The sequence below is a fragment of the Hyla sarda genome, chromosome 6, assembly GCF_029499605.1.
Source record: "Hyla sarda isolate aHylSar1 chromosome 6, aHylSar1.hap1, whole genome shotgun sequence".
Classification (NCBI taxonomy): Eukaryota; Metazoa; Chordata; class Amphibia; order Anura; family Hylidae; genus Hyla; species Hyla sarda.
The window spans coordinates 136,708,573-136,728,941 of record NC_079194.1 but is presented as its reverse complement, the minus strand read 5'-3'; positions in this window follow the sequence as shown (position 1 = coordinate 136,728,941).

Sequence of the window (20,369 nt, the reverse complement as noted above, 5' to 3'; positions counted from 1 at the left end):
CTTTCAACGTCGAGGCTCATTAGTAAGGTGCCTGGTGTGACACTCAAATCATTAATCTTAGTCACTGTGTCCTTCGTGTCCTTTAAATACGATGGGAGGGAGGTAACAAATGGGGCCAGGATCCTATCCACATAAGCACTGGCTCCCTGTGTAAGATTGTTCGTGCCCGAGACTATCGGGCATCCTTTTACTGGATTGATTGGCTTGTGGGTTTTGGGGAGGGCGTAAAAGGTGGAGATCACAGGATGAGGATTAAAGATGTATTTCATCTCCTTCTCAGTGATCAGTTGCTCAGCTCTGGCTCTATCAAGCAAAGATTTCAGGTCCGAAAGATATAGTTGTGTCGGATCACTGGGTAGAATTTTATATGTATCCCGATCGTCTAACAGACGATGGACCATGTCCTCGTAGGTCTCTCTGTCTAGCAACACAACATTTCCGCCCTTATCCGATGATTTAATAATCAAATTATCATTCCTTTGCAGGTTCTGCAAGGCTTCCTGTTCCTCAAAGGTAAGGTTGGAATGAATGCGTCCACTCTGTGGTCTAATGCACTGAATATCATTGGTCACTAGGTTCACGAACGTGGCAATGTTGGGGTATTGTGCCAGAGATGGAGTCATCACTGATCTCGGTCTCAAATTTGTAAAGGGTGCATTTACCGATACCTCTTCTCCTTCGTTCTCACATAAGAGATCATACAAGGTCTCAACCGTGGCTGAATCTCTTCTTCTCTCTTCACTAAGAAGATTCTCATGTCCCAAGTGCCACTTGTGGAGGGCCAATTTCCTCGCGAAGAGGTTAATATCCTTCACCCACCCAAATTCATCGAACCTGGGTGTAGGGGTGAAGGACAGTCCCCTCAACAGGAGGCTCCTCTCTGCTGCTGATAAGATGTGGGTTGATAGATTGAAAATCTGCATCCTCATAGTGTTATTAACTGTGGTCGTGACCTGGGATATTATAGCATCTGTGTTTGGGGGGGAGGTTGGTGAGGGGGTGGTGGTATGGGAGCTCCTGATGCCACCTGTGGGAGTGTGTACATACCCACTGGTGGTTGCAGCCCTACTATTTTCCCTCCCATAGTCCCCATCTGTATTCCTAAAAAAGATTGAGTAGAGGTTGAAACCTGCATTGGTGTCATATGTCTCAAAAGGCCCGGTTGGGTCTCCATGTGAGGACCCTGTGGCTGTCCTAAACCCATATTTCTGAGCATCGGACCAGCCTGTATGGCAGGGCCAGATCCTCCCTGCAAGTGTGGTCTCTGTATTATATTGGCAGAAATGTGTGGCCCTGATGCTGCCTGGGTGACTCCCCCCTGATGTGAGGAGGCTGCAGAGAAGGAAGAACCATGTCCAGGGTTCATTTCCCATCCTTGTGTGTGTTTGTTAGGTCTAGGATTATGTGGGCGTTGGTAGGGATTTGACAAGGGTCTTAGCCCATCCACTCTAAAGGTTCAAGTCTCAGCACTCTCTGCCTTTTTAGGCAAATCTTTATCACAAGAATCGCTAATCAAAAGATTCCTTAGGGGAGATGAAAGACTTAAACCTACAGTTCTCAGACCCATTCCCAAATGGGATTTGTCTATCGTTCTTAAGGGGTTATGCTCTCCCCCTTTGAACCTCTGGAAGAAGTAGACTTTAGGTATTTGTCCCTTAAAGTCACCTTCTTATTGGCCATAACCTCAGCCAAAAGGATTGGCGAGCTTCAGGCCCTTTCGGATTTTGAGCCATATATGCTTTTTCTCCAGGACAGAGTCCTGTTGAGATATTTACCTACCTTTGTTCCTAAGGTCCCGACTTTCTCCAACACCAATCAGGTCATATCCCTTCCAGTTCTGTGTCCTAATCCATCTTCTCCCAAGGAAGCTGCTGATAATACTCTGGACATTTCAAGAATCCTCAGAATCTACATCTTAAGAACTGGAGAATTTAGAAGATTTGAACACCTTCTTTCCTTTTCAGGGAAGAACAAAGGTCTTAAAGCCTCTAAACCATCTCTGAGTAGATGGATTAGAGAGGCAATCCGGGAGGCTTTCGTAGCCCAGGAGTTAACTCCTCCTGCCTTTGTCACTGCCCATTCCACTAGGGCAGTCTCTACTTCTTTTGCTGAAAGGAAAGCTGTTCCTCTACAACAAATCTGTGCTGCTGCCTCCTGGGGCACGCATAATACCTTTATTAGTCATTACAGGGTTAATGCCAAACGATCGGAAGAGTTGGCCTTTGGGCAATCAATCCTAAGTGCCACTCTGCCGTAGTCCCTCCTCATTTGTGTTGTTACTTGCTAAGTCCCCCCTTGTGCTGCTGGTTAGGACGTAAGGGAAGCGTTAATTTTTAACGTAAATTTGTTTTCCCTTAGTCCTAACAGCAGCACACAAATTTCCCGCCCGTAATTTTATTTTGTTTTACTTGTTATAAAGCAATGTGGCCTAGGGGAGGAGGCCTTATTTGGAGGGCTAATTAAATGTTTAATTGGGCAATATTAAAAATTCCACCCTCCTGCCAGCTTCATAGGGGCAGAACACCCCACTTGTGCTGCTGTTAGGACTAAGGGAAAACAAATTCACTTTAAAAATGAACGCTTCCTCAAGCTACCTGATCCTCAGCTCTCTTTAGTCCTATCTGGCAGGTCCTTTTCCCGCTTCCCCTCTTCTCCCCTACCTGGTTTCCCTCCCTTCCTTCCCTGTGGCTTCTTTCTCTCTCTCTCTCTCTCTTTTCCTTTTCTTCTCGGGTTTCATAATTCTGTATTGTTAGGTGCTTTCTGGGGACAGTGTTGATATTTTTGCTGCCTTTTCTATAATTCCTTTGTTTCATTGGCAAGGGTTTCATGAACCTTTATTATGTCTTTTTGCTAATCTGTGTGGTTACTGCTTTCTCCCATTTTCCCTTTATAAGGAACTATTCTCTATTATTGGGAAGTTTTATCCAAAGCAGAATTTTGCACAACAGAGATATTTCTTCAACTTTTGTACACAAAAAAAAAGGTTCTAAACCTGTTAATGAATTTTCTCCTAGGAGCTCCTTCACATCTAAGGCCTGTGTAAGTCATTTAGGGCACAAGTGCCACATAAGGGGTATTTGTAAAAACTTCAGAATTAAGGGAAAAAATTGAATTGCATTTATGCTGCTACAGAATAAATGAATTAAAATGAAGCATATAAAAAGAAATCTATCCTATGATAAGTGACCTGAGCCAGGTCCACAAAATTGGGGCCAATACCCGGGACCTGAAAGAGACATCAGCCAGTTGTCTAAGGTCTTTTCCACACTGCAGACATTCCATCAGCGGGATTCCCCTTGCAGCAGAGTCCCATTGTTTTTAGTGTCAAACAAAATAGTTTATTGAAAACACAGAAGTACAAGCGAGCAAACATAGCGACCCGAAGTCGGAGATAAAGCTAGTACAATTACCAGCTAGTAAATACAAGAACACAATACTCTCAGTATTTCAAGCAAAACAAACAGGATTTGGGTGGGTAAATTGGAAAACAAACGGGGGACAGGGAAGGGGTAGCACAGGTCATAAATCAGATACAAAAAGAATCCAGAGTAAGGAGTGTGTACAAAAATAAATAAGCCTACAGCATACAGTCAAAGACATTAATAAAAGGAGACATCTGAAGTGTGCGGAGAGTAAAGCCATGGTTGCCATACTTTATGGAATAGATCCAGCGTGTCTTCCCGTACTGCCGACATCTTCTCTGAAAGCATAATCTTATTGAAAAAATCATGTACAAAGAAGAAAAGTAACCAGGCACTGCAAGTGTGTATGCAACTTTATAAATCACTATAACATCTACCTATGGTAAAAATAGCAGTCAGTAGCACAGGTCAAGGTGGTGCTCAATGTCTATAATAGTACAAAAGTATGCAAAAAGTTCCAGGTAGAGACAAGGCAACTCACCAAAGCAGATGTCTGTAGAGCAGTGGTTTATTAGATTTTGCTTAAGCAGAAATCACATGTCCATGCTGACACGCTATCGTGAGAGTGGGGGGGAATAGAACGGGTGCGGAGACTCACGATAGTGTGTCAGCATAGACTTGTGATTTCTGCTTAAGCAAAATCTAATAAACCACTGCTCTATAGACGTCTGCTTTGGTGAGTTGCCTTGTCTCTACCTGGAACTTTTTATAATCTCATTGACCCTCTGCGCCACTACCGAGAATGATAAGAGGGGATCGCCATCTGGAGGCAATGTGGATCCTAGTTGCCAGTAATATAAATTGTGCGAGTCCCATTGTTTTTAGTAGCAAACATATACATTTATTGAAGAGAAATTAAAAAAAAAAAACACAATACAATATAGAAGCAAGAGATATCTCTGTACTGTAATACAAAAATGCACTATTTCTTCCATTCATTCTCCCATCACAAAATAACGTCCGTTATTAATAACGGACTATAACAGATTAAAACGGATAATGTAAAAATCCCATAGACTATAATGGGATTTTCTAACGGATGTATGGAATTTTCTAACGGACGTTTAATGGCCGATTTTCAGGGTTTTCATAATGGAACATCAAACGGATTTTTAAAACGGATGAATTTTATAGTGTGAAAGCAGCCTTAGCAAGTTCCTTCGCTAGTTCCGTTCTAAAATCAGCTGTCACCGGTAGAGATGAGCGAACATGCAGTAAATTCGTTTCGTCACGAACTTCTCGGCTCGGCAGTTGATGACTTATCCTGCGTAAATTAGTTCAGCCTTCAGGTGCTCCGGTGGGCTGGAAAAGGTGGATACATTCCTAGGAAAGAGTCTCCCAGGACTGTATCCACCTTTTCCAGCCCAACGGAGCACCTGAAAGCTGAACTAATTTATGCAGGAAAAGTCATCAACTGCCGACCCGAGAAGTTCGTGACGAATTGAATTTACTGTAAGTTCGCTCATCTCTAGTCACCGGCAGTAACCAAATCCTATATGTCCATTAGAAAATCCCATTATAGTCTATGGGATTTTTCTAATATCAGTTTTAATTCATTATAGTCCGTTGATAACGGACGTTAGTTTTTGACGGAAGATAGTACGGAAGAAAATTGTTCATGAACTATTTTCTTCCGTACTATCTTCCGTCACAAACTAAAGTCCGTTATCAATAACAGACTATAATGAATTAAAACGGATATTAGAAAAATCCCATAGACTATAGTGGGATTTTCTAACGGACGTATAGGATTTGGTTACTGCCGGTGACAGCTGATTTTAGAACGGAACTAGCGACGGAACTTACTAAACGGAGTAATTTGCTAGTGTGAAAAGAGCCTTAGAGGGTTTATCACCCAGTAAACATATAGGGGGACATTTATCAAAGTTTGCTTAGGTATTCCTTTTTTTAAGTTCTATTTTCCTTACTATTATTTTGCTTGAGTACCCAAAAGTCTCAACCTGTTGATAAATGTTGCGTTCCAAGTCTTTTTTTTTGCTTTCGTAGTGGTTTTTTCTGCTTCATGTCTGAGCTGGAGTAAATGTAGTAGCTTTTTTCATGCAATGCAACTTTTTTTGCGACAATTTTAAACAAAAAAAAAACCTACTAAATGCTTTGATAAATGTCCCCCATAGTGGGACTAAAGGGACAATGGACATCTACTACCTGAGAAAGGAGGTCCACAATCTGTTTCCAAAAGGCGGACACCTCTGGACATTGCCACCAAATATGAGTCCCTTTGTTTTTAATAGGTTTCTGCTGTTCTGTTCAGACTGTAAAAAATTGCTGCAATAGACTTCCGTTTGAAAAGTGAGTCTGCTCAGAGAAGGACCATGTTCATTGTTTTGGTGGTATTCCACCAAGACTACATTGCCATCCATGGAAGTGACAATATCCACATGGACCCACCGCCAAAGAATGTTGACCCCCCACTGCAAGCGGACATTCAACTGACAGAATGCTGCCAGCGTTATGTCTGTAGTGTGGACAAGCCATAACTAAGACACTGACCCTGTTAAAGTGGACCTCGTAACACCCCCCCCCCCCCCATATGTCCTAACATGATGCCCAGGAACAATGTATTGTCTGTTATAAATTACACCCAAGGGAGATGGGTGCATGGAACTTCTGGGCTTTTTTTTTCTCTTAAATATAGACATTGACACATGTATTTGCAAGTAAGAATATAAAGAGATGGTTAAGGGGTAGTGGCTTTGTAAGTTATGCACAGGGTTAGCTGAGGCAAAGTTTCTACTTGGTTTTTTGTCCTGCGTTTTTTGGTTTGAAAAATAACGCCAGTGCAACTTCCTGAGTCTGGCGTTTTTTTTAATTTGTGTGGAAATTGCATTTTTAGCCCCTTTGTGGTTTTTTTTTGTACCCAAAATTTTTTGGGTACAAAAAAAAAAAAAGAAGATGCAGTAGTGATGTAAAAATTTTTTTTACGAAATTAATATTTTTTATAACTAAATTTTAATACATTTTTTATAAAGTGTGTGTGTTTCACTTTTTCTCTCTATCTCTATTTTTGACATTTGTTAGGTCTGTTCCATGCTGGGAGTAGTAGTACCTGTACTAATAGACATATGGCCCAATGCACTCGTCCATTATATAGCAGATGTGGAGCAGCTCTATACAGCGCTCGCATCTCTGCTCTGTACCCAGTGATGTGAATAGAACATCACTCATGCATATTTTCCACCCAGAGTGGGGATTGGCCGGATGGTTGCAGCCAATCACTGCTCTCAGAGGGAAATATGGGAAATATGAATGAGAGATGTTCTATTCATATCACTGGCCGGATTATAGTGCAGAGAAATGAGCGCTGTATAGAGCCGCTCCGCATCTCTGCAATAGATAGGACGATCACAGCGGATGTCAGGAGTGATACCCGCTTTGATCTGTTCTTAACTGCAGGTACTACTACTCCTATCATGGAGCACACCCTGCTCCATGTTGGGAGCTGTAGTACCTGCAGTTAAGGAAAGATCACAGCGAATGTCACTCTTGACACCCGCTGTGATCGTTCTGTATAATGTATAGATGCGGCCGCTCTTCTATGGTCCCCTGCACAGACATATATACACACACACACACACATCTATTCATATTTCCCACAGAGAGCTGTGATTGGCGGGAACCATCTGTCCAATCACAACTTTCTGTGGGAGATATGAATAGGTGTGTATATATACGGCAGTGCAGGGGACCATAGAAGAGTGGCCGGCCGCATCTATACATTATACAATGGACCTGAGGCGATCTGTCAATTAGTACACGTACTACTACTCCCATCATGAAACAGTGTGTGTTCCATACTGGGAGTAGTAGTAGTACCACCTAAAAATAAAGAATAAAAATTGAAAAACACAAACACTACATTTTTATTATTGTTGGCTATAATTTTTGTGCCCTGCTGCCCACATAAATTGTTCCCTGTTTAACAATTAATAAAAATTTTGTTAGAAAAGAGATAAATTTTGTTAAATACAATTTTTTCCCCATCACTACTGTAAATTTTTATTATAATTTTTTAACTCCTTGGGGATGGAGGGCGTACCTATACGCCCTCAGCCCTCTCCCTTTCTATAACGCGGGTCTAATAGCGCACGGCACTGATCGCGGTGCCGCACGCTATTAACCCTTTAGAAGCAACGTTCAAAGTTGAACGCTGCGTCTAAAGTCAAAGTAAAGCACTGCCGGTTAGCTCAGGGGGCTGTTCTGGATCGCTGTAAAATTGCGGCATCCCGAACAGCTTACAGGACAACCGGAGGGTCCCTACCTGCCTCCTTGCTGTCAGATTGCCGAATGACTGCTCAGTGCCCCAGATCCAGGCATGAGCAGTCCAGCGGCAAAATCATTGATCAATGGTTTCCTATGAGAAACCATTGAACAATGTAAAAGATCAGTGTGTGCAGGTTTATAGCCTATGGGAGCTATAACACTGAAAAAAAAAAAGTGAATAAAGATCATTTAACACCTTCCCTAATAAAAGTTTGAATCACCCACACAAATCACCCACACAGTTTGAATCACCCACACAAAAAACATTGTAAATAAAAATAAACATATGTGGTATCGCCGCGTGCGGAAATGTCCGAATTATAAAAATATATCATTAATGAAACCGCACGGTCAATGGCGTATGCGCAAAAAAATTCCAAATTCCAAAATAGTGCATTTTTGGTCACTTTTTATATCATGAAAAAATGAATGAAAAGCGATCAATAAGTCCTATCAATACAAACATGGTACTGCTAAAAACTTCAGATCATGATGCAAAAAAAATGAGCCCTCATACCGCCCCATATACGGAAAAATAAAAAAGTAATAGGGGTCAGAAGATGACAATTTTAAACGTTTACATTTTCCTGCATGTAGTTATGATTTTTTCCAGAAGTACGACAAAATCAAACCTATATAAGTAGGGTATCATTGTAATCGTAGGGACCTACAGAATAAAGAGAAGATGTAATTTTTATTGAAAAATGTACTGTGTAGAAACGGGAGCCCCCAAAATTTACAAAATGGTGGTTATTTTTTTCTATTTTGTCTCACAATTATTTTTTTTCCCGTTTCGCCGTACATTTTTGGGTAAAATGACTGAAGTCATTACAAAGTAGAATTGGTGGCAAAAAAAATAAGCAATCAAATGGATTTTTAGGTGCAAAATTGAAAGTTATGATTTTTTTAAAGGTAAGGAGGAAAAAACGAAAGTGCAAAAACAGAAAAACGCTGGGTCCTTAAGGGGTTAACAACTGTTCTTGTTCTGCATCATGCTACAAAGCTACTACATTAATGTTAATGTTTATTATAGAAAAAATGACTTATATAACTAATAACTATTAATTTTAAGGTTGAAAATACACACTGCACACCTTGTTAATTTTAGGACACATACATGCTCGTGTACCCACTAAATTTTAAAATTAAATGTTGTGTTAAAATAGAATAAGGCATAAAATAATTGTGTAAGAATTTTTACAGACTACGAAAATGACCCATATGTGGCACAAAAATTTTCCCTTAAAAAAATAAAATAATAATAATAATAAACATCCATAGTAATACAGCTTCATGCACATTTTGGGGTGGGTAACGCACCAAGCTTTTTTTTTTTTTTTTTTTTTTTTTTTGGTGGCTTCACGGTTTATGTGCCTGTTGGTGCTGTGCTCTCTTCCTTCCTGACGTAAACTCCAGCCTCAGTGCAGCGACGCAAAACTCCGCCCACCAGTCACAAAATGCGGGCTCAAAATTAAAGAAAAAAGCCTCCAGAGTACGGATAATCATGGTGCGGCATAGTATGTTTTTAATATTTTTTAATTTCTGAAGAGGTTGGATGGGTTGCTGCGGGATAGTTGGAGTGCAGCTATTTAGTGCCGGGCAGGCCAGTGAGGGTTTCACCCGATGCGGTATGCCCCCCTCCCCGTCACTCTCTAGCAACGATTCTGGTAATAAAGGGGAGATAAATAACTTTGGCAATTAACATAAGGGAAAGCTTTTCTGCTTTAAAAAATGCTTTTGTAAGCCAGTTTCCCTGGTTTTGCCTATGTGCGATTTATCAAGGTCGGGCGACTATTTGATAAATAGGTCGCATGTAAGCAAAAGTAAGTAAGTAAAAAAAAAATTGTCATATAAAAGCCATAGGTTTGAAATAATGAAATCTCCTTCCCTATATCTACTGCCCAGCAAGAACTTACAGTGAGCCTGCAATGTGTATACAGTATACACATTGCTGGCTCACTTAACCCCTTGCTAAGCTGTGTGCTATGAGCCAGTGTAGGTTAACCCTTTGGCCGGTATACACTATATACAGCTATCTATTGATAGTGGGCAGAGCTTCAGACAGGAGCCAGGCTACTAAGGGTGTGAGGCTCTGTTCACACTGTACGTTTTGTAAAATGTGAACAGACCTATCTGGCAGTGTATTCCCAGACAGAGAGACTCCAGCTGTTGCTGTCTGGGCATGCCGGGAGTGTAGTTTTGCAACAATTGGTGGCTCCCTGTTTGGGAAGACATTGCAGTATGGGCGCTCTCCCCAGCAGAGAGCTCCAAAAATGTACTAAACAATGTTTTGTGTTTTTTCTTCTCATTTCAGATCAGTGTATGCAGAGGATTACGGCGGATTTGGAGGACTACTGCGGATTAACTGGATTTTTTCCCCTTTTAATTTTTTTAATTAAATAATTTTTTCCAATGTGTCTTTTTTTTTATAGGAATTTTCAGGCTTAGTAATGGATTCCGTCTATTAGACAGCTTCCAATACTGAGCTGGGGCTTAGCGTTAGCCCCAAAAACAGCTAGCGCTAACCCCCAATTATTACACCGGTACCCACTGCCACAGGCGTTCCAGGAAAAGTCGGTACCAACAGGCCCGGAGCATCAAAAATGGCACTCCTGGGCGGTAACAGGCTGGCATTATTTAAGCTGGGGAGGGCCAGTAACAATGGTCCTCCCCCACCCTGGTAATGTCAGGTTACTTGGTAGGTGTCTGGCTGAGAATAAAAATACGGCGAACCCTATGCGGTTTTTATTTTATTTATTTATTATAAAAACGCATAGGGTTCACCGTATTTTAATTCTCAGCCAGATGTTACCAGGGTGGGCGAGGACCATTGTTACTGGCCTCCCCAGCCTAAATAATGCCAGCTTGTTAGCGCCCTATTTGACACTTCGGGCCTGCTGGTACTGGCTTTTCCCAGGACCCCGGTGGTGGTGGGTACCTGAGTAATAATTGGGGGTTAGCGCTAGCTGTTTTTGGGGCTAGCGCTAAGCCACGGCTTAGTAATGGACTCTGTCTATAAGACGGCTTCCACTACTAGGCCTGAAATTTCAATAAAAAAAATTAAAAAAAAGACGGCACATTGGAAAAACTTTTATTTAAAAAACACCCCCCACAGCCCTCGTTAACTATTTTATTAAAAGGAAAAAAAATCTAGTTCATCCGCAGTAGTCCTCCGAATCAGTCGTAATCCTCTGCATACACGGATCTGAAACGAGAAGAAAAAAGAAACACAAAACATTGTTTAGTACATTCTCCGCTGGGGAGAGCGCCCATAATGCAATGTCTTCCCAAACAGGGAGCCTCCAATTGTTGTAAAACTGCAACTCCCTGCATGCCCAGATAGATTACAACTACAACTCCCAGCATGCCCAGACAGCCTGCTGTTGAAAAACTACAACTCCCAGCATGCCCAGACAGCCTTTGGCTGTCTGGGCATGCTGGGAGTTATAGTTTAGCAACAGCTGGAGTCTCCCTGTCTGGGAGGACACTGCCAGAAGGGTCTGTTCACATTATACAAAACGGACAATGTGAACGGAGCCTCACACCCTTACAGGCTTTCTCCCGTCTGTAGCTCCACCCCTAATTACATCATCACTAGGGATTGGAGCTACAGGGACCAAGGGAGGTAAGCGGACCTAGTCTTCTGAATACACCATATATAGATAGCTGTATATAGTGTACACCACCCAAAGGTGCTATAGGAGCAGGGAGTCCTGTCAGTCTGGTGATGGGATTCCCGGCTCCGGTTTAGTATACACTGGTACACTATGCACCTCTATATACTATACGGCCGGGGGAGGAGAGTAGTGATGCTGTACATCACTCCTCATCTCCTTACACTCTGTGGACCCACAGAGTCAGGGTACAAATTTGGCTGTTTCCACACACCAGGAAAAACGCCAGAAAAACTGCCACAACACAGGAAAAAGCTGTGGCAGTTTTTCCGCCATTTTTGCTTGCATTTTTTTTTTTAGGTGTAAAAAATAAATAAATATGGAAACCTAGCCTTAAAGGGGTACTCCGGTGGAAAACTTTTTTATCAACTGGTGCCAGGAAGTTAAACAGATTTGTAAATGACTTTTATTAATAAATCTTTATCCTTCCAGTACTTTTTAGCAGCTGTATACTACAGAGGAAATTCTTTGCTTTTTGAATTTCTTTTTTGCCTTGTCCACAGTGCTCTCTGCTGACACCTGATGTCCGCATCTGTCCAGAGCAAGAGAAAATTCTCATAGCAAACCTATGCTGCTCTCGACAGTTCCTGACATGTTACATAGTTACATAGTTACATAGTTAGTACGGTCGAAAAAAGACATATGTCCATCAAGTTCAACCAGGGAATTAAGGGGTAGGGGTGTGGCGCGATATTGGGGAAGGGATGGGATTTTATATTTCTTCATAAGCATTAATGTTATTTTGTTCCATGAATGTATCTAATCCTGTTTTAAAGCTGTTTATTGTTCCTGCTGTGACCAGTTCCTGAGGTAGACCGTTCCATAAATTCACAGTCCTCACGGTAAAGAAGGCGTGTCGCCGCTTGAGACTAAACTTTTTCTTCTCCAGACGGAGGGAGTGCCCCCTCGTCCTTTGGGGGGGGGTTTAACCTGGAACAGTTTTTCTCCATATTTTTTGTATGGGCCATTAATATACTTATATACGTTTATCATATCCCCCCTTAAACGTCTCTTCTCAAGACTAAACAATTGTAACTCCTTTAATCTCTCCTCATAGCTAAGATGTGCCATGCCCCATATTAGTTTAGTCGCGCGTCTCTGCACCCTTTCCAACTCTGCAGTGTCCCTTTTATGGACAGGTGCCCAAAACTGAACAGCATATTCCAGGTGAGGCCGTACCAATGCTTTATAAAGGGGGAGTATTATGTCACTGTCCCTTGAGTCCATGCCTCTTTTGATACATGACAATATCCTGCCGGCTTTGGAAGCAGCAGCCTGACATTGCATGCTATTCTGTAGTCTGTGATCTACAAGTACACCCAGATCCTTCTCTACCAGTGACTCTGCCAGTTTAATCCCCCCTAAGACATACGATGCATGCAGGTTATTAGTACCCAGATGCATAACTTTACATTTATCCACATTGAACCTCATTTGCCAAGTGGATGCCCAGGCACTTAGTCTATCCAAGTCATCTTGTAACTTATGCACATCCTCTATAGACTGTACTGTGCTACAAAGCTTGGTGTCATCTGCAAAGATAGAAACAGAGCTGTTAATGCCATCCTCTATATCATTGATAAATAAATTAAACAACAGCAGGCCCAGTACTGAACCTTGGGGTACACCACTAATTGTCGGGGACCAATCAGAGTACGAATCATTCACCACCACTCTCTGGGTACGATCCATGAGCCAGTGTTCAATCCAGTTACAAACTAAAGTTTCCAAGCCCAAAGACCTTAACTTACCTGTCAGACGTCTATGAGGGACAGTATCAAACGCTTTAGCAAAATCCAGAAACACTATATCCACAACCATTCCTCTGTCAAGGCTTCTACTCACCTCTTCATAAAAGCAAATTAGATTGGTTTGACAACTTCTATCCTTAGTAAACCCATGCTGGCTATCACTTATAATACTATTATCCCCTATGTATTCCTGTATGTAATCCCTTATAAGTCCTTCAAACAATTTACCCACAATGCACGTTAGACTTACCGGTCTATAATTGCCTGGCGAAGACCTAGAGCCCTTCTTGAAGATTGGTACCACATTAGCCTTGCGCCAGTCCCTTGGCACAATACCAGACACCAGAGAATCTCTAAATATCATGAATAGGGGTACAGATATTACTGAACTTACCTCTCTAAGAACTCTTGGGTGTAGTCCATCCGGCCCTGGGGATTTGCTTACATTTATATCACTTAACTTACCTTGTACCATCTCTACATTAAGCCAGTTCAGTACATTACATGATGTGTTACCAGCACTGACCTGGCCAATGTCAGCTCCTCCGTCTTCCTTAGTATATACAGAACTAAAGAACCCATTCAGTAGCTCCACTTTCTCTTGATCGCCTGTGACAACCTCCCCATTATCATTATTAAGGGATCCTACATGCTCTGTCCTTGGTTTTTTTGCATTTATATATCTAAAAAAAATATTTAGGATTAGTTTTGCTTTCTTTGGCCACCTGTCTCTCGTTTTGAATTTTTGCTGTTTTTATTAAATTTTTACAGATTTTATTAAGCTCTTTGTACTGTTTAAATGTTATCGCTGACCCATCAGATTTGTATTTTTTGAAGGCTATTTTTTGGTTGTTTATTGCTCTTTTAACATCATGTGTCAGCCATGTAGGATTTAGTTTTAATCGTTTATATTTGTTCCCCTTTGGTATATATTTAGATGTATAGTTATTTAGAGTTGATTTAAAGATGTCCCATTTACCTTCTGTATCAGTATTTGACAACACCTCCCCCCAGTCTATGTCCTGTAGTGCAGCCCTAGGCCCAGGGAAGTTTGCCTTTTTAAAGTTATATGTTTTTGCCTTCCCCGCCTGTCTTTGTTTTCTACATTTTAAGTCAAAAGTAACTACATGGACAGAGGTGTCAGCAGAGAGCACTGTGGACAAGACAAAAAAGAAATTCAAAAATCAAAGAACTTCCTCTGTAGCATACAGCTGCTAATAGGTACTGGAAGGATAAAGATTTTTTTTTTAATAGAAGTCATTTAGAAATCTGTTTGACTTTCTGGCACCAGTTCATTTAAAAAAAAAAAAAAAAAGTTTTCCACCGGAGTACCCCTTTAAGGCATGTTCACACAATGGAATTTCCTAGCGGAATCCACCAGAAAATTTAGCACGGAAATTCTGTTGCAGCAGAATCCTATTGCTTTCAGTGAGATTCTGTTGCACTGTGCACAAGGCAGAATTTCTGTGGCAGAAACATCTGCCGCTGGAATCCAGATTTCAACCTCCCCAAAAGAACTGGCATGTCAATTCTTTTGTAGGAATACGCTCGGAAATGCGTTGCTGTCTATAGAGATGGTGCATTTCCGAGCAGTCCTAGCACCAGTATATTCTGCCTGCACCCGCTGTATCCGCCTGGAAATTTTACAGGGGGACATTCCGCCATGTGAACTTACCCTTAAAGGGGATCTTCACTAGGACAACAGGTGAAGGCAAGACAGTATACTTGTTAGTTGCAATGGCACTAGTAAGATGGTGCTAGCACTGCCCCCTACTATCTACATACTCTGTGGGCATGAGGGTTACAAATGGTTGCCCGCGAAACAGGAAAGACTGAACTCTGTTAACTTCTGTAACATTCATACTTCCACACCACAATCTCACATACATAAGAATTCCTAAATACACACTATTAAGACATGCAGTAAACAATAAGCCCCATCCAAATGGCAAACCTAATGTACAATGGGGCAAAAAAAGTAGTCAGCCACCAATTGTGTGAGTTCTCTCACTTAAAAAGATGAGAGGCGCCTGTCATTTTTATCATAGGTATACCTCAACTATGAGTGTAATAATTTCCCATTCCCATTTCCCCTCCTGTGTTATTTCCCTCATCCATTGTTTTTAAACTACAAACAATAAAATAATTATATTTTAATTGAAATGACTCAATTTTTTCAGTTTATTATCCTGAAGCCCCTAGGTACCAGGTTCCCTTTTTATACATTTATACATTTACTATTCATTTTATTATTATCACTATTTTTGGTAGAACCTATTAGGTATCCTGCTATTTATGTATATATTCTCAACTATGAGAGACATAATGAGAAGAAAAAAAATCCATAAAATCCCATTATCTGATTTTTAACCTGTTCAGGACCCACGTCGTAACGGTATGTCATGGGACCCTGGTACTTAAGGACCCATGACGTACATATACGGCCGTGGGAATTTCGGTCCCTGCCGCGCAGCGTGCAGGGATCGGACCGGGGTGACTGCTGATATCGATCACCAGGCACCCGAGCAAATGCCCGGGGGGGGGGGTCATCAGACCCCCCATGTGGGCGATCGCGGCAAATAGCAGGTGAATTCAAACCCGCGATTTGGGTGATCCGGTTCACGTGTGACCCGCTGACCCGGAGATACATGGTGATCGGGGGTATAGGATACACCCCCAATCACCCCCTGTATCTATGGAGAGGGGGCGATTTCATCACCCCCCCCCCCCCCCCCCCCAGGATTGCTGCTATTGGCCAGACGATCGTTCCGGTAAATAGCAGCTGGCAGGGGAGAGGTTAACAACATCTTCCCGCAGCTCTGCCGGCTGGCTGAGTTCAGTCAGCGGTCAAAGCTGCAGGAAAGAGCCGTGGACCCCCCCTCTGCCGAGATCGGAGCCCCCTCAGAAGACAAGAAGCCTCCATAGAGCAGGGACAGATTACATCACAGGGACAGGTAGGAGTAAAAAGAAAAAGTAAAAAAATAAATCCCCCCTGACCCCCTAATAGGTCCCCAAGGGTCCTCTGCAGGTTTTTCTGTGTGATCCGGGCCCTATTAGGGGTTCAAAGCGCTGAGATTTGACCCATTTAATTTTTTATGGCCGCAGCGCTTCTTTTCCCCCCTATATAACTGTGTGTGATTTTTAATCACACACAGTTATAGATAAAGTTACACCAAACACACAGTACATACTCCACACACACACCCTCCCCCCCGCCCCCCCTTCCCCGTAACTGTAGAAAAAAAAGGCGATGGCTCGCCAGGCATTTTCGGCACCGGAGGCACATGCTTTTCTTGCCTCCGACTCCGAATCTGTCAGTGAGGACGATGAAGATCCTACATTCCTGTGTTCTTCATCGTCCTCCTCATCATCTAGTATTGATGATGAGTCCCCTGTACGGCAGCGGGGACGCCGCCAGGCGAGGCCACGCACCCTCCCCCCATGACAGTGGCCCAGTGGCTGGCACTAGTGCGAGCGACAATGCCGCTCGTACTAGGAGTCCGACCCCCCAGACAAGTGTACTGGAGCCCCCTTCTGGTGAACCTGTCTGGAGGCCCCCCAGGGGCTGTCTGGAGACCCGCAGAGTTTGTTGGTGCCGCCGGAATCCGGATTGACAATTCTGGATTCACTGAATGACTATTTCAGTTATATTTTCAGTGACAGTTTTGTTAATCTGATGGTGGAACAGACAAATCTGCACGCCCAGCAGTTCATCGCCCACCTCCCAGATTCTTTTATGGCCCGGTCCAATGAGTGGTACGCCATTGATGCAGCAGAAATGAGGACATTTTGGGGCCTCTTGCTGCATATGGGCCTGGTCAAAAAGTCAAGTGTCAGACAGTACTGGAGCGGGGACATCCTATACAAGACCCCGCTTTACAGTATGGTCATGACATGGAAGCGGTTCTAGGCCATTCGGAAATGCCTCCATTATACAGATAATGAGGCATGTCCATCCCAAAGTGATCCCGCCTATGACCGGCTTTACAAAGTGAGATCAGTCATCGGTCACTTTGGGGCCAAATTTTTGGAGGCCTACATACCCCTCAGGGAGCTCTCGGTCGATGAGTCTCTTATCAGTTTTAAGGGGAGACTCATCTTCCACCAGTATATTCCCTCGAAGCGGGCGCGGTATGGCATGAAGCTCTATTAACTCTGTGAGAGTACCTCCGGGTACACTCAAGTTTAGAGTGTATGAGGGACGAGATTCCCATACTGAACCCCCAGATTGTTCCCCCCACTCTGGGTGTTAGCGGGAAAATAGTTTGGGACCTTGTGCCCCCATTGCTGGATAAGGGTTCATGGTAACGGCAGCTCACCTGTCCCTGTGCGAGGTACCACAACATCGGTCCTCAAGCCCGATTGTATTCTGGACTACAATCGGTATATGGGGAGAGTTGATCTTTCTGATCAAGTCCTCAAGCCATACATGGCCATGCGGAAAACACAGGTATGGTACAAAAAAGTTGCGGTCTACTTGGTACAGGTTGCCATGTACAACTCTTTTGTACTGTCCCAGTATGCTGGCAACACAGGGACATACCTTCAGTTCCAAGAAGAAGTCCTAAAGGTCCTGATCTTTGGCGACTGGGAAAGAGTAGGCCGGACTTCCCAAGGAACTGAAGTTATAGGTGCCAGGATCGTCCCAGGCCAACACTTTCCAGGTAAAGTCCCCCACACTGGAAAGAAGGGACGATCCCAGAAAAAATGCAGAGTGTGTCACAAGAGGGGGATACGGAAGGACACCACCACTCAATGTGACACTTGCCCCAATCATCCGGGCCTCTGCATTAAAAACTGCTTCAGGGAGTATCACACTTCCATGCGGCACTAAATTTTCCCTTTTCATTTTAAATTTTCCATAATTTGACCCCAATGCACCAAGTCCAGAGTAAATTCCAAATTTTAACACCATAAAACCACTAAATTGCCCAAAAAACTCTTATCTAAAAAAAAATAAAATAATAATAATAATTGATAAGACTTTGGGGGTATTTTTTCTCTCTGGGTCATGGGTCAATGAGTGACTATCATCGGGGACTTTTTTTGAGGCAACAGGTTAGGGACGGCCACACATATCACATTCCCAGAATGATGATTCAGAGCATAGGGTTTGGGGTGGGCATATTTTTTAGTTTTGGCTATGCTCTGGGTCATCATTCTGGGAACATAACCTGTTTTGTAATTTTATGTCACTCTGTACCCATTTTAGATATTTAGTGTACCCCAGTTATTTACCCCATGTAATGCCCCTTAAGGGGGGTCCCACTGTTCTGGCTCCATAGGCAGCAAGCTCAAGGCCCCTGAATGCTCATCTGAGACCGGTGTGCACGCTGTTTACGCCCAGACATGAGGTATGTCCTTACTCCAAAGAAATGTATTTACAAATTTCCAATGCCATTTTCTCCTTTTACCACTTGTGAAAATGAAAAATTTGGGGTAACCCCAGCATTTTAGTGTAAAAAATCAAATGTTTAATTTTCACATCCCACTTCATAAACATTTATCAAACACCTGTGGGATGTTTAGACTCACTGTACCCCTTGTTACGTTCCTTGAGGGGTGTAGTTTCCAAAATAGTATGCCATGTGTTTTTCTTTGCTGTGCTGGCACCATAGGGGCTTCCTAAATGTGACATGCCCCCCAAAAACCATTTCAGAAAAATGTGCTTTCCAAAAGCCAAATGTGACTCCTCCTCTTCTGAGCATTGTAGTGCGCCCACAGTGCACTTGACGTCCACACATGGGGTATTTTCATACTCAGAAGAGATAGGGTTACACATTTTGTGGGGCATTTTCTCCTATTACACTTTGTAAAAATTTGGTGGAAAACCAGCATTTTAGTGGGAAAAAAAATAATTTACACATCCAACTTTAACGAAAAGTCGTCAAACACCTGTGAGGTGTTAAGGCTCACTGGACCCCTTGTTATGTTCCTTGAGGGGTGTAGTTTCCAAAATAGTATGCTATGTGTTTTTTTTTTTTTGCTGTCCTGGCACCATAGGGGCTTTCTACATGGGACATGCCCCCAAAAATCATTTCAGAAAGACTCTCCAAAATCCCATTGTCGCTCCTTCCCTTCTGAGCCCTATACTGCGCCCGCCGAACACTTTATATACACGAGGTATTTCCTTACTCGAGAGAAAATGGGTTACACATTTTAGGAAGATTTATCTCCTTTTACCCCTTGTAAAAATTCAAAAACTCAGGGCATGCTGGGAGTTGTAGTTTTGCTAATGCTAGGGGAGATGTGAGCAGGCAAATGTTACATCTCCTCTAGCATTAGCAAAACTACAATTCCCAGCATGTCCACAGTGTCATGGCATGCTGAGTGTTGTAGTATAGCTAACCCTAGGGGAGATGTGAGAAGCGGGCAGGCAGACAGCAAGGACCGGGGGGGGGGGGGGGAGGGATGCTGAAAGTGAGTGGCAGAGCCGGCAAAGTGAAAGCAACCTGTCACCCGGCCGTCAGTTATCTTCCCATAGCGCAGCACTTCTGTCCCCCGATCCCCGAGTGTGGAGATCAGGGGTACAGAAGTAGAGAAATGTTCCCTGCAGAAGCAACTTAAGTGTCCAAGCAAAGCGCGCTCACAGTGGGAAGACAGTGTGCTTCCTCCCACTGTGAGCGTACCAATAGCGGGACACAAGCTGACAGTGGGAGGATTTTTCCTCCAGCTCTTAGCCCTGCACTCAAAGCTGTCAATCAAGGAAGTGTGTCCATGACATGGGTGATGACGCATGGACACAGCAGGAGGGGAGGGGCAGTTGTTTGACTGGCTTTTTCAGTATGAAATACTGAAAAATTTCTAATGAAAGCAATTGCAAAACCTATTGGTTATACATGCTTTACTACATATCAAAAGTTTTATATATCTGACAGTGCCCATTTAAGGACTGAGCTGGGGTATATTTCCATTACAAAGAAACATAGAATGTGTCGACAGATAAAAACATTTTAGTCTGTTCAATATCTGAAAAAGTCCCCTCATATATGAAAGATATAGCCTTATGTCTACCCCCATGCAAAATAAATTCTTCAATGTATTTGCAGCTACCACTTCTACTGAAAAGTTTCTCCATGCACCTGCTACACAGTCTCTGATCAATGCATTGACTTAAAGGGATACTCCTAGACATCTTATCCCCTATCCAAATATCCTTCAATATCCAAATGTCTTATTAAGGGGTCCCGCCGCTGGGGACCCCCACTTTCTCAGTAGCGGCACCCTGCCGTCATCATAGC